Source organism: Aotus nancymaae, unplaced genomic scaffold (assembly GCF_030222135.1).
Source record: "Aotus nancymaae isolate 86718 unplaced genomic scaffold, 86718_ANA_hifiasm-v0.15.2.pri h1tg000019l, whole genome shotgun sequence".
NCBI lineage: Eukaryota > Metazoa > Chordata > Mammalia > Primates > Aotidae > Aotus > Aotus nancymaae.
In genome coordinates, this window is record NW_026988431.1 from 36,733,374 (window position 1) to 36,744,803 (window position 11,430).

The 11,430-nt window shown below is 41.0% G+C and overlaps 1 non-coding gene across 1 annotated transcript; it reads left to right on the forward strand.

Annotated features, from left to right (window-relative positions):
• The first annotated feature begins 3,308 nt into the window (after positions 1–3,308).
• On the forward strand, positions 3,309–3,410 carry LOC135275944 (U6 spliceosomal RNA). Its single transcript, XR_010343530.1, has one exon. It is a non-coding gene; the product is annotated as a U6 spliceosomal RNA (small nuclear RNA).
• The last annotated feature ends 8,020 nt before the right edge of the window (positions 3,411–11,430 follow it).

Sequence of the window (11,430 nt, forward strand, 5' to 3'; positions counted from 1 at the left end):
ACGGTGAAATCCATCCCTACTAAAAACACAAAAATTAGCTGGGTGTGGTGGCACGTGCCTGTAATCCCAGCTATTCAGGAAGTTGAGGCAGGAGAATTGCTTGAGCTTAGGAGGCGGAGGTTGCAGTGAGCCAAGATCGTTACTGCACTCTAGCCTGGGCAACAGAGTAGGACTCTGTCTCCAAAAAAAAAAAAAAAGAATGAGATCCAGTCACTTGCAACAACATGGACGGAACTGGAGATCATTATGTCAAGTGAAATAAGCTGGGCACAGAAAGACACACATTGCATGCTCTCACTTATTTGTGGGATCTAAAAATCAAAACAACTAAACTCATGGACAGAGGGAGCAGAAGGATGGTTACCAGAGGCTGAGAAGTGTAGTGTGGGGATGGGGGATGGGGATGGTTAATGGGTACAGAAAAATAGAAAGAATAAGACCTACTATTTGGTAGCACAAAAGGGTGACTATAGTCATTAATACCTTAATTTTATATTCAAAATAACTTAAAGATTGTATTTGGATTGTTTGTAACTTAAAGGATAAATGCTCAAGAAGATGAATACCCCATTCTCCATAATGTGCTTATTCCACATTGCATGTCTATATCAAAATATCTCATGTACCCATAAATATAGACACCTACTAGGTACCCACAAAAATTAAAACTATAAAAATATAAAAACTTCAGATGATTGAGTTTAACATTATACATCTTATCTAAGTATGTACTTTCTTCTGTTCACAGTACACCAGGCAGTATAATAGAGTAATATGGCTCATAATCATGATTTAATCAATTAACTAAAATACAGCCAAACTTCCGATGACATAAGATTACATACAGAAATGGTATTTTACATATATTTTTATTTTTTAATTAATTTTTTTGAAACAGTCTCACTCTGTCACCCAAACAGTGGCGTGATCATAGTTCACTGCAGCCTCAACTTCTTGGGCTCAAGCAATCTTACCACCTAAGCCTCCTTAGTAGCTGGGACAATGGTTATGTGCCACCACACCTGGCTAACTTTTTTTCATTTGTAGAGATGGGGTCTTGCAATGTTGCCCAGGCTGCCCTTAACTTCTGGCCTCAAAGTAATTCTTCCCAAAGAGCTGGGATTACAGCATGAAGCACCATGCCCAGTTTGTTTTTAATTTTTTTTTTTTTTTGAGACAGAGTCTCACTCTGTCACGCAGGCTGGAATGCAATGGCAAGATCTCAGCTCACTGCAACCTCTGCCTCCCAGATTCAAGCAATTCCCCCGTCTCAGCCGCCCAAGTAGCTGGGATTACAAGGCGCGCACCACCATACCCAACTGATTTTTGTATTTTTTGGTAGAGACTGGGTTTCATCATGTTGGCCATGTTGCTCTTGAACTCCTGACCTCACATGATCCACCTGCCTCAGCCTCCCAAAGTGCTAGGATGACAGGCATGAGCGACCACACCCGGTACATTTTTTAAAATACAGTGAAAGAATGATCAATTAAAAAAACAAGCAAACAAAAAAAGAAACAAAAAAAAAAAAAGAAAAACAACAAAAAAAGATGAAAAATTTTAAAAAAGTAAAAATTAAAAAATTAAAAATAAATTTAAAAAATGATCACTTAAAAACAATGGCTAATTTTCAAACCATTCACTTATATTTGAATGAATACACAACACTCTAGGAAAAAAAAAAAAAGAAGCTACACTGGAAAAGACCGAACCAAAAATAAGTTACATGTTTGGCTTCTCCAAGCTACTTTCCCCTATTTCATCTCTTCTTGCACTTCAAATTATTTGAGGGACGAGATTATGTCATGTCCCTTTATCAACTTTGTGCCTCACACAGTGCCTGTAACATAATAAGCACTTCATATGTGTCTTCTGAGTAATGTACACAATGACCAACTAGTGGGGAGTCACCATCTCTCCCCATGCCTACTATCTGGCTGCTGGTTCATATCATCCCTAAGAAAACCAAAGGCAAAAAAGACCAGGCACAGTGGCTCACATCTGTAATCCCAACACTTTGGGAGGCTGAGGCAGACAGATGGCTTGAGGTTAGGAGTTTGAGACCAGCCTGGCCAACGTGGCAAAACCCTGTGTCTACTAAAAATATAAAAATTGGCCGGGTATGGCGGCACATGCCTATAATCCCAGCTACTCAGGAGGTTGAGGCAAGAGAATCACTTGAATCCAGAAGGTGGAGGTCGCAGTGAGCCGAGATTGCGCCACTGCACTCCAGCCTGGGCAACAGAGCAAGACTCAGTCTCAAAATAAAAAGCAGGGTCGGGGGGAGGCGCTTCAATTTAAAAGGGCAGTAAAGAGAAAATAGAGAAAGAGAGTTGGAAAGTACTATGCTCAGAAATAAAATTCTAATTAGATTACAGCTTATGCCACTAGGGAAGAAAACACTTATTTATTTATTTATTTTTTGAGATAGGGTCTCACTCTGTTGCCCAGGCTGGAGTGCAGTGGCACGATCACAGCTCACCTCAGCCTTGACCTCCTGGGCTCAAGAGATCCTCCTACCTCAGCCTCCTCAGTACCTGGGACTACAAGCCTGGCTACTTTTTGTATTTTTAGTAGAGACAGGTTTCGCCATGGTGCCCAGGCTGGTCTTGAGCTCCTGGACTCAGCAATCTGCCCACCTCAGCCTCCCAAAGTACTGGGATTACAGGCATGAGTCACTGCACCTGGCCAGAAACGACTTTTAAAACATACATGCATTTTTAAAACAAAGATGACTCTGGCTGCCATACATAAGGCCCAGAGACAGAAAAGGACTGGAAGAAGGAAGATGAACAGGAAGTTATTACTACAGTCCACTAAAGAAGGAATGATGGCCCAGAATACAGTAATATTAATAACAGTACTAACAGAGAGAAATGGAGGTACATTACCTTTTTGCTTCAGGCATCTTTATTAAGAAAAATTCTCTTCGGATTGGATTGGGTAAAACGAGCATTGTTATCTTGTGCAAAATGTGCATTTAATAAATGTAGCAATGAATTAGCAGAAACGAAAGCTCAGTATGAACATGAAGATTAAAGACGGTTCCTAACTGCTGTAAGTAAACCTTCAACAAGGCATATTGCTCCAGATAAAATTCCACACAGCTGTTGGCAATCATTTAGGGACTATGGTGAGCAGGAGAGGTTGCCAGAAGACTGAAGACAGAAAAATGTAGTACTCATGTTCAAAACAAGAGAAATGGGATCCTGCCAACTATTGATCGTTGAAGTTAAATGTAATTCTAGATATGATTCTAGAATCATTACTAAGAGAAGTTAGTGAACACTTAGAAAAAGTAGTCAACAGTGCTCCCTTAGCAGCACATATACTAAACAGGAACAAAACACAGATGAGCATGGCCCCTGAGCAATAATGACATACAAATTCACAAAGCATTCCACATTTTTTACTTGAATTAAAAAATCCTTTTCTGATACAAAAATCAGGTAGCGAGCGCCTGTAGTGTCAGCTACTCAGGAGGCTGAGGAAGGAGAATTGCTTGAATCCAGGAGGCCACTGCACTCCAGCCTGGGTGACAGAGAGAGACTCCATCTCAAAAAATAAAAAAATAATTAAAAAATAAATAATCCTTTTCGGAAAAAAAAAAAAGGCAAAAAAGTAGTAATCAACATATGCTACTGGAATATAGTATAGTTTCACTAAGGACAAGTAAGGATAGGTTAAAGCTCTTTTCCTTACAGTTACTAAACTAAAGGAAAATAAGGTTAAAAAATGAGGCATAAAAAATCTGGATTTTAGTAAGGTAACTGTCAAAGTTCCTCATATATTCCTTGTGAGAACTTGGAAACATGACGTAGATGATGAAAATTAGCTAAATTTCTAATTAGCTGACCAACCTGAACTAAAGAATTAATAATTTTATTAGTTTTAAGAGAGGTCTTTAGCAGGTAAAGAACTCTGCTCTCAGCCCTGCCTACACAACATTTTAGTAAAAAATTTGCATAAAAGTAATGCCAAAATTATCTAACTTATGTTTATCAAATGCATAGGTTAATATTTACTAGATGACCAAATCAGGATTTTTTTTAAATGTCAACAGACTGGAAGCAATCTTACAAAATAAAATTTAATACAGATACATGTAAAGTCCTACCAAAAAAATTATTGGTAGGACTATTAAAGAATTGAGAGAGAATGACTTTCAGAACTGAGAAAGCATGAACAAAATAATTCAACAATTTTAGTTGACAAGACCAATAGTAAAATAGGTATCATATATACATAACACTTGGATGCCACAACCCATTTTAAATGCCTTACACATATACATTAATTTAATTATCTTAAGAATTGTATAAGTAGACACTATTATTAATGCCATATTAGAGATGAGGAGACTGAGGCCCAGCGTGTTTAATTTAGTCAAGGTTACCCAGCTGATGAACTGCAGAGCTAGGATCTAAACACAGGAAGCCTAGCTCCAGAGTTAATCTTCTTAACTAGTAAATTATTATAAATTAACAGTGTAAAGTGGTTGCCAAAGAAGCAAGTCTACTCTTAAAGTATATGCTTTAAAATCAAAGAGGGTACAACGTTCTATACTAGTTAATACCTAATTTGGGGTACTATGCTCATCAGAAGAGTATGGAAGAACTAAACAAATCCACGAGTGGGTTATCAGTTCTGTGAGGAGATGCAAATGAAAACAATGACACAAAAGTTACTAGAAGAAGTTAAAGATTATTTTTCCAGCTCCCTTCTTCCCTTCCTCCCAAAAAAAAAAAAAAGAATATTTTTCCAGCGAAGAAAACACTCAGTGGAACATGAGTATCTTCAAATAGCCAAAAACCCACAATACAGAAGAGACAGTGAGGACACAATTTCTAGTTCAGTAAAAGAAATAATTTTATAAAAATTAGGGTTGTCCAAGCATGGCACTGAGGGGTGTGCCTGAAACCACAGCTACTTAGGAGGGAGAGGTGGGAGGATCACTTGAGCCCAGGAGTTTCAGACAAGCCTGAGCAACATAGACAGGCCCTGTTTCAAAAAAAATTTTAATTTAAATTTTAAAAAAGCTAGAATTGATCAAATAACTTTGCTTCAGAAACTATGACACTATCAACAATCTCTCCCAAAAATACACAGATGTGCATAATTTTGCATAACATTTCCAATAGTTCACAAGCCTACTTTTATATCTATTCATGCCCCATCTCTAGTCATGTATCCCAGATTAAAATGGAAAGGATTTAAGTATGAAGAGGTGAGTGTATTTAATTCTCTTTAAAATCCACTACAATTTAAAATTCTATGATCTAAAAGAACTCTCAATCTATGCTTTCTAGTTTCTTCTGAGATCCATTATAACACATATTGCAATAAGAGTTTAAAAGATGATGATCAGGAAGTACATCCCATTTCAAGTTATATCGAGGGCACAAGCTCAGATGTTTAAGAATTTTGGCTGCAACAGAAAAAACTTCAATGTGCCACTTGGATTGCACATTCACAAAAGTCGGGGTGGGAGGAATTACATGATCCAAAATGAGAATATGAAGTATTACACACTGGAAAAATTCTGCTTTCTTTCTTAAACACCCAGAAATGAAGAGAACTCAAAAGTAAGAGTTAAGTAAGTCCTGGACCTTTATTAACAAATTCAAGTGCCACAGTGCTGAAACTGCAACTGCTAGGCCAGAACAACGCTACAGACACCATGTCTACTCTTAGACTAGACTAATTACAGGTATAAGATGTTCTAATAAATAACAAACACATCCAGAGCCAGTACACAAGTGTGACAGAATCTGGGGTCCAGGCATTTGATTTTTCTCCTGGTACTATCTGAGAATGGACACTGCCATTAAAGATTAATTATAGTAACCTGATAGTGATAAAGGTTTAGCTAAATAACAGGCTAACCAACGAAATGGAAAAGCAAGCTACAATATACATCAATTAAGCTATTTTATATTTACTTTTAAACAGAGACAGGGTCATGATTATGCCATATAGAAAACAGATAAATATATACTCACGAGCAAAAAACAAACAAAAACAGGTAAATAACTTTATTAGGTGAAGATAAATTCAAGCAATTAAGGGAAAAGAAAACACATGGCCCAGAAAAAAAAAAAACAGGTTGTGTGAGTCAAATGAAAAGACACAAAACTCAGATCTTGGGGAGAGAGGGGAAGGAGAAGGATGAGCTATAAGACAGCCTTACTGCAAGACATCAAATAAGTGAGACGGAGTCTGTGCCCTCTGAGATGGAATGAGGAAAAGATAAAAGTATTCATGGGCTCAAAGGTAGCTCAGCCGTGAATATGGAAAAGGAATGAGCCTGTTCACTGTTTCAACACGAAAAGGGAAATAATATATTGGGTCCTTTTCTAAGCCAGGATCCATGGTAGTTAATAATAAAAATGCCTAACTAATGCAGAGCACTTAAAAATGGAGAATTTTCTTACGATTGCATTCCATAAATTAGTCCATTTACTCCCTGAAACACCCCGAATAGGTAGATCTATCTATTTTACAGATGAAGAAACCGAGATCACACAACGGAAGATAGCACAGCCTGGTTAAGAGAGCCTGGGCGCTCATTCACTTCGTTGTACTGTTTCTCAGCGAGATCATAGGAAAACCCTCATATTCCTTTGTGAAGAGAAACCCTGGCTTTCCAGATTTTCTCAAAGGAGTCTGGGTCCAAAAGGTGATCCTCTACTTTAGAGAAAAGTTCCTTTATGGGACATATGAGGTTCTTCCAAGCACACAAAGCTTAGAAACTCTTTTTAAAAACAAACACCTGGTGGAGACAGAGGCGTGTGAGTCATTAAAGGAGGAGGAAAAGACGGAAAACCAGATTTAGAAGCCATCCTTCTTTGCAGAGAACCAGAAAGTAGAAAGCAGCCCTTCCCCTCTTCCACGAGGCGTGACTCAGGGACGTTACCTCCCCCAGTTTGCTCTAAGCGATAAGCGGGTGACCCTCTCCGGCTTCCGACTCCGGCCCAGACACTCACGGGTTATCCGCCAGGCCTGGAGAACCCAAGTCTAAACAGATGGGACTCGGGAGGACAAGGGAGCCCCTGGGCTCAGGGAGGGAAACCTGCCCAGGAAGGCGCCCGGCCGGGTCCAAAGGCCCTCTGCGCGCGGGCCCGAGCCCTCGCCCCAGACCTTACCTCCTTCGGCTGCAGAAGACCTGGCGGCCAAGTGAGGCTGTCGGGCCGAGCCCGGAGCGCGTCTTCGGGCGCCGCCGCTTCTGTGGCTCCCGTGCTTGGCGGCAGTCCGGTCCCGGTGGACTCACACCCGGGAAGACGCGGCCTGCCCGGTCAAGGAGGCCCAGGAGTTTGAGGCCCCGCAACGCCGACCGTGTGCGCGCCCTCAAGCCTGCCCAAAGAGGAAGGGTCAGGGCGCGTCCCGTGTGCCGGGCAGCGGCTGCAGCACCACAGCCTAGAACTCAGCCAATTTTGTCCGCTCTCTCCCAGCCCAGCTACTGCCCCGCTTCCCCCGCGCGAGCTTTGGCGGCGGAGCAGCACGGTGCGCGCCGATTGGCCCGCCGGGTGTGCGACGGCGGGCGCCGCTCCCCACGGATTGGCCGGGCCGGCGGTGCGTGCACGGAGTAAACAAACCCCGCCCCCAGGCTTCCCGAGGTGGGGAGGGGGCCGCCAGAGGGAGGGGCGGGCCTCGAGCACTCTGTCACCGACCCCTGTTCCCCACTGCGGCTTCCCTGGAAGCCCTCCGCAGTGACCCGCCCAGCCCGCTCCCCAGCCGCCTCCAGGGACAGCTGCGGGCCTGAGGCCTAGAATTTTAGACACACTTCCTATATCTCATCCCCCTACTCCCACCCTGCGACATGGTTGGGAATCTCTTTTCCAACTGACCCCGAAGCCGGAAAACCCCAGCTCTTTTGGAAAGAGGGGTACTGAGCCAGTTCCATCTCAGTTCCCAGGCCTTTGCGGGGTCGCCCTGGGAGAACATCAATAAGGGACGGGGGTGGGGGGCAAGTGATCGTGAGTGAGGCTATGCGTGGGGCCAACCGTGGGACGCCTTGAAATTATTCAGACAATGGGTTAGAGACCACTGGGAATGTGGAGGTTCTTCAATATCCCGGTTCTTCAAGTTAATATACAAACCAGGTCAGGTCATCATGTCCCGCGGAAACTGCACACACCCCAAATACTCGTCAACTTGGTTCCATATTAAAAGAGTTTGTCCTTTCGTGCCGATGTGGAAAACTCTGTGTGAGCAGCACGTTAAAACGATTAGCTCTTTCTCATTTTACTCCAAATTTTATAGATCTCCAAATGCCACTTTGTTTTTGAGACAGGGTCTCGCTCTCACCAGACTGGAGCCCGGTGGCAGGATACAGCTCAGTGTAGCCCGACCTCCCAGTCTCAGGTGATCCTCCCACCACAGCCTCCCGAGTAGCTGGGATTACAGGCCCGCACCACCACACCTGGCTAATTTTGGGGATTTTTAGTAGAGATGGGGTTTCGCCATGTTTCCCAGCTGTTCTGGAACTCCTGAACTCAAGAGATCCTCCCACGTGGGCCTCCCAAAGTGGTCGGATTACAGGCGTAAGCCACCACGCCCGGCCCCAAACACTATTCTTGACGTGGGGAGACATCACTGGACAAAATAGAGACAAAAACTACTGCCTTCATAGAGCTTACATTCTAGCGGGATGGGAAAGATAATAAGCAAAAGAATAAGCAAAATAAAAACTGTATTACGTGCTAGTATATGTACTATGAAAAAAAATAAGCAGAGGTGTCGGAGGAATGGCTTCAGTCAGGGAAGGTGGCACAGAGAAGGTGGTATATAAGTAAATGCCTAAAGGACGTGAGGTAGGTAAGACAGCACTTTCAGATCTTTCTCTAGGGCAGGGTGGAGAGACAATTGTATCCATAATTGTATGTAACTAGTCCTGAGAGTCCAAGAATGTCAAATGCACTACTCCACTGACTGATTCTAAAATGCAAAAATCCCAATGGAGTGATTATTTCACATTCTCCAGTAATAAATCCATAAAAATTTATTTAGTTTCCATGAGAAATTTTGTTAAGGTTATATTCAATGAATACTTACCACTCTAGGCACTATATATACAAAAATGAGCAAGACAGACAAAACGTCTACCCTCAAGGAACTCAGTGTAGCAGAGGAAACGGATTGTAAACTACCTCAGTTCAATGTGTAAATAACCGTAAGTACACACACAAAGTGCTTGGGCTAATGTGGGGAAAACTCATAGAGGAGCTGTAACTATCTTAGGATCTCTTTATCTACAAAAGAAACTCAGTACTAAATTTGGAGTGAACTTATGGCTATCAGGGATTCCCTAACCTCTTTATGGGTTTCTAAGGTGAGAGTCTGAAGATACTAGGTTGAACCATATGAAATTGCTGATATTGGGCAACTTTTATATGGTTCAACTTACTCTCTTGCAGAGGCAGTATGAGGATTCTGCTATGTAATCCATGTAGTAAGTGTTCAACAAATGATGGCAATTATTATATTCATTGTATAATATAGCTTTTGAAAAAAATGATTTAAAAGTCAATGTTTTATAACACCTTCCAATGCCATTACATAAAATGGGCAGTGAAAGTTTCAAATTTTCCATATACTAGTTTGATTTAGTTGTGAATTTCCATGACCTAATCAGGGTATGTTGTAAAAGACAGTAAATGTTAGTTTCACAGCAGGCCAAGAAATTCAGAATAAGGAGGAACAGCTTGGTTTTTAAGGCAAAAACTGAGAATTCTCCAGAACAGAATAAATTGTCAAGTTGCTACAGGGAAGAAAATTCATGTAAATCAATTTTTTATTCCCACTCATAGTTCCAATTTAGCAATTTGCACAACAGTCAACTTTCTGTCTTCTTTCTTATTTTCCCATTAAGGGATCTTATTTCCTTTGAAAAGGAAAATAAAGTTTCCACCACCTCCAATGCCAGAGTGTAGACATCTGAAATGTGACAGAACATTTATTGATCCTGCAAACACTTATTAAGCATTTATTGTATGCCAAGAACTATGCAAGGCATTGGCAATACAAACACAAATGTCCAAAAAGCTCCATTCACTTGTATTCCTTATGCTTCGAACAATTCCCCAGTTCACCCACAACTCACCTGCACATGCCTTCTCATCTAAACTTAAACAACACTTTCTCCAGAAAAGCTTCCCGAGTCCCCATCTCCAACTCTTTTCCCATAAAATTTTGACTTTCCAACATTCATTAAACTTACTTCCTAACTGCATCCCATTAGACTGTAAGCTTCTAGAGTCAGAGCCATATCATTCTATTCACTATCATCTCCTCAGTGCTTAGCAGAAATTCAGTTTTTTTACTGAATAGATCAGAGTCCACAGCCAAGCAAATTTGGAAAGAGGAGAGAGGTATAATAAAGTCCTCCCTACTTAGAAATATGTGGGCCACAGAATAGCCAACACAAAGAGGGCTGTGAAAAAGACGGATGCTTTACAGTGAAACCTGAGGCATTTCTGTGCACTGCCCCTCTCCTGGTGCTGGATACTGCTTTTGCAGGTGGAGGTACCAGACTCCTGGACCACTGCCTCTCAAACTTTGAGATGCACAGTAATCACTTAGGGAATCTTAAAATTCAGACTGTAGGGTGTGGCTTCAATTCTGCCTCTCCACCAGGCTTCCAAGTGATGCTGGTGCTGTCTCATCAGCCAAAAATCACACTTTAAGAAGGTCCTTAGTGACACCTTTATCACACATAAAAATTTGCAGTTGTCAGAACAGTTTCAGATTTTTTTTTAAAGCATCTTCTTTTCACACCTAATCCATCTAGTGACTGACAAAAGAAATAACTCATAAGTGTTAAATCTGGGTCTTGCTTCTAGAAACAATCCTGTTGTGTACAGATTAATCACCTTAATAGGACAGAGTAGAATCAAAGCCTCAGAATTTCCTTAGGGAGGGATTCAACCTCTCCCCAGTTTTCTGGAATGACTACATTAGAGCAGTAGAAGGATTTCAAAGTAACCCTTAATAAAGGTAACCTGTTTTTAATATCAAACCTAAAATATTTTTAGGATAAAATATTTTATTCACCCTAAAAAAATAAAGTAAATGTGAAGTATAAAGAATCATGATGAACCCCCATGTACCAGCTTAAGCAACACACCATTAACATCACTGAAGCTTCATGTGCCCCTTACCAGTGTGTCTCCACAACTTTCCCTTTCCAAAATGACATCGTAAATTCTGTGTATAATTTCCATGCTTTTCTTTATAATCTTAACACATGTGTATGTATATCTAAATAATATATTGCTCAGCTTTTCATGTTTTTGAACTTCATAAATTTGGGATAACATTTATTATTCATCTGCAAAATATTTTTTCAACATTTTAAGAGGGTCATCTATCTTGATGGATGGTCATTCGTTTTCACTAATGCAAAAATAACATTTACATACTCCATCTATT